This window comes from Triticum aestivum, chromosome 6A, assembly GCF_018294505.1.
Source record: "Triticum aestivum cultivar Chinese Spring chromosome 6A, IWGSC CS RefSeq v2.1, whole genome shotgun sequence".
NCBI lineage: Eukaryota > Viridiplantae > Streptophyta > Magnoliopsida > Poales > Poaceae > Triticum > Triticum aestivum.
This window is the reverse complement of record NC_057809.1, coordinates 158,842,721-158,846,979: the sequence shown is the minus strand read 5'-3', so window position 1 is coordinate 158,846,979 and position 4,259 is coordinate 158,842,721. Positions and strand designations below refer to the sequence as shown.

The following is a 4,259-nucleotide window of genomic DNA, read 5'->3' as shown; positions in this document are numbered from 1 at the left end:
GGATAACCATAGTGATGCACACCGTCAAGGAGGAGTTTCAAGTTCTTGACTCAAATTCTAATGGCGCAATTAGCCAAAGAATTCGCAATATGATTGCCACACTGGTACGCTATAATTTTCGCACTCACATGAAAAAAAAATTAGGACATACATTATTCTAGTTTATATTGCGACATACATTATTCTGGTTTATGTTGGAACAAAAATATATCTTGGTTTCGTTAATTTGTTTCAGAGAGCTGAAATTTGTAAGGATATTATGGAGGCCAACTCAACTCTTCAAGCAAAAAAATATCCAGATGTGTCATCGTGGCCAATAAATGAGTACAAAATGCCGAGACAAAAAGATGGGTAAGTTCATACTGCATACCACTAGTACAAGCAAGTGCATGCTACGTCCTAAGCTGATCGCACATGTTTATTACAGAGTGTCATGTGGACTTTTTGTGATGTTGTGCATAAAACACTGGGATGGAGATCACTGGACATATGAATTTGACCAGGAAGAGATTAATGCATCAAGGCCACATATTGTCGCAGAAATTATTTTTTCAGAGGTGAACACATTAGAGAAGGTCAAGTTGAAAATTGTTAAAATCATGGAGAAGAAATAGGTATTAGCATCGATAGGCTTTTAGTCCCGCAGAAGGTTGTTAAATGATATTGTTGTAGTTTATGTAACGTGACTTATGTCACGATGGTGTAATTGTGTATGCGTGAGTTGTAATCTTGGCAGGTTGTTGGAGTAGGAGATCCTTATCTTGTATAGACTTGGATGAGGGGTCAAGCCACACAACAACCTGCGCCATGTACTTGTTCTCTCTATATAACACGCACGCGTCCCTGCATGATAGCATACGCTTCCAATATTCCTTTCTTTCATGGTAATCAGAGCCAGCCTCGAACTCATCCATGGCAAGCTCCTCCGTGAACTCCTTCCCCTCGTCCCCGTTTGCACACATCGCCACAGAGAAGCTTACGAGAGGGAACGAGCCGCTATGGCGCGCCACCGTGCTCTCGGCCATTCGGGGGGCGCAGATGGCGGCGTTCCTCGACATCGAGCAAGAGGTGACGTCCATGCACATTGAAGTCACCGACGCTGACGGGAAGACCAAGTCCAAGGCTCCCAATCCGGAGTTTGGTGTGTGGTATGCGCGTGATCAACAGGTGTTCTTGTACCTGCTGACCACGCTACCGCGCGAGATGGCCGTGCAGGTGGCGACCTGCCACACCGCAGCTGAGCTGTGGAACACCGTGTAGGGGATGCTGACATCGCAAACCCGAGCGCAAACCGTCAACATCAGGATCACCCTCGCCAATCTTCAGAAGGGAAACTCCACGATCACTGAGTACGTTGGTAGGGTTAGAACTCTCTGTCATGAACTCGTTGCTTCAGGGAAGAAGGTGGATGAAGAGGACGTTGTGTCCCACATCCTAGCTGGACTAGATGAAGAGTTTGACCCCGTGGTGTCAGCCATGTGCTCTCGGGTCGAGCCAGTCAAGGTCCCGGAGTTGTACTCGTAGCTCCTGAGCTTCGAAACCCGCATGAATCTTCGTGGCGGGTCCTCCCAGTCGTCTGCAAATGCAGCCGGTCGTGGGCGCTCCAACAACAGAAACAGCGGCTGCGGTGACCGCGGCCGTGGCAGGCAAGGCGGCGGCGGTGATCACGGCCGCGGCAACTCCTCCAGGCCATCCAACCGTGGAGGCGGCAGCGGTGGAGGTGGGAACTACAACAACAATCCCACCACCAAGCTGCCATGCCAGATCTGCGGCAAGGTGGGTCATCCAGCGTGGAAGTGCTGGAAGCGCTATGACTCCGCCTACCAGGGAGGAGAAGAGCGCTCGGCGAACATGACTGCACCACAGTATGGGGTGGACACCAACTGGTACATGGACAGTGGTGCCACTGACCATATTACCGGTGATATGGAGAAGCTCACCGTCCGGGAGAGGTACACCGGCAACGACCAAATTCACGCGGCCAATGGGTCAGGTATGGCTACTGATCACATTGGTCACACAACTATTTCAACCCCAGGTTGTGATCTATATCTCAATAATGTTCTTCACGTTCCAGAGGCCAACAAAAGTCTAATCTCAGCAAGCAAACTTGCCCTTGATAATGATACCTTTGTTGAAATTCACCCTCATTTTTTTCTTGTCAAGGATCTGGAAATGAGGAGGGTTCGACTTCAAGGCAGGGGTAGGAAAGGTCTCTATCCTATCAAGCACGTCGGGACAAACGTCAAGAAGCAAGTGCTAAGTGTCACCAAACCATCTTCGGATTGGTGGCACCGACGTTTTGGTCATCCATCTTCCATCCTTGTTCGGAAGATCATTAGTGAAAATAAACTCCCGTGTGCTAGTAGTAATGATAATAAACTTGTATGTGACGCCTGCCAAAAAGGCAAAAGTCACCAGTTGCCTTATCCTCAATCTATGAGTGAATCAAAATTTCCTTTGGAACTTATTTTCTCTGATGTTTGGGGTCCTCCCGTTGAAACCGTAGGAAGGAAGAAATACTACGCTAGTTTCATTGATGATTTCAGTAAGTTTACATGGATCTATCTCATAAAACACAAGTCTGAAGTTTTTCAAAAATTTCATGACTTTCAAAAACTTGTTGAAAGACAGTTTGATCGAAAGATCCTTGCCCTTCAAACCGACTGGGGAGGGGAGTATGTCAAGTTGAACTCTTTTTTCACAAAAATTGGTATCTCTCATCACGTTTCCTGTCCTCACGCTCATCAATAGAATGGCTCGGCCGAACGAAAACATCGTCACATAGTTGAAGTCGGTTTGTCCTTACTTGCTCAAGCTTCCATGCCCTTAAAATTTTGGGATGAAGCCTTCATTGCAGCTACCTATCTCATCAATAGGATGCCAAGCAAAGTCATAAATTTTGGGACACCTCTCACTAGGTTATTTGGTGAAACCCCAAACAACTTGTCTCTCCTTATCTTTGGATGCGCTTGCTGGCCCAATCTTCGGCCGTATAACACACATAAGATTCAGTTTCGTTCTAAACAATGCGCCTTCCTTGGATATAGTAACCTTCATAAAGGCTACAAATGCCTGGATATTTCCACTGGATGAGTTTACATATCTCGTGATGTAGTTTTTGATGAAACCTGTTTCCCCTTCTCTACTTTGCATCCTAATGCGGGTGCTTGTCTTCGCGCCGAAATCCTCCTGCTTTCACCGAAGCTCTTAAATCCTACTGATCAAGGGGGTGAATGTGTTAATGATCATGTGATTAATAGTGCTACTGACCCTGATCATCATGGTGCAGAAACAGGCAGCAAAAATGATGCAAAAAATGCTGCTACACAGTGTGATTTTATGCTCCATATCATGCCAAAGGGAACCAGCGCGGGACACGAGACGGATCTGCCTGCAGTTGCTGATCCCGAGAGATCTAGCGGCGCAGGATCCGGCGCTCCAATCATGCGCGCAGATGTCCAGGAGGATCTGTCTCCTCCACCGACGGGCAGCCCCTCCACGTCCGACACGCGGCCCGCGTCTGCTGAGCGGTCGGGCGCACCCGGCTGTGGCGCGTCCCCTAGCGCCAGTTGTCGCTCTTCGGCTAGATTGCCCGCGCCTGGCCTGCTGTGTATTGATGGCGCTGGCCCGCGGTCTCTAGGGCGTGTGTCGCCCACACGACAAATCGATCCGGCGCGTGATCCCACGCCTGATCATGCGGCAGTCGAGGGAGATCCCCTGACGGATCTGTCGGTACGAGGAGCAGGATCCTCTGCAGCGCCAGGATCGTCTGCGGCTACTATTCCTGCGCGTCCGAGTACGTGGTCATAGCGAGGTGTGTTTAAACCATTGGTCCCAAAGGATGGCACGGCCAGGTATGACAAGAATTTCAAATTTGTGAACCTTGCTGCTACTGCTACAGAACCACAAGATCTAGCAGAAGCTCTAAGCAATAAAAATTGGAAACATGCTATGGAGATTGAATATGATGCACTTATGAAAAATCAATCCTGGCACTTAGTTCCATCTAGACAAGGTAGAAATATAATAGATTGCATGTGGGTGTACAAAATTAAAAGAAACTCAGATGGCACTATAGATAGATACAAGGCTAGATTAGTTGCTAAAGGATTTAAACAACGCTATGGTATTGATTATGACGACACGTTTAGTCCTGTTGTTAAAGCAGCTACTATCAGACTTGTTTTGTCTATTGCTGTATCTAGAGGTTGGAGCCTTCGCTAATTGGATGTACAGAATGCGTTCCTACATGGGGT

The 4,259-nt window shown here is 47.8% G+C and overlaps 1 pseudogene; it reads left to right on the top strand.

The window, feature by feature from the left end:
* Nucleotides 1–1,401: 1,401 nt before the first annotated feature.
* On the top strand, nucleotides 1,402–1,540 carry LOC123132815 (uncharacterized; annotated as a pseudogene).
* Nucleotides 1,541–4,259: the final 2,719 nt, after the last annotated feature.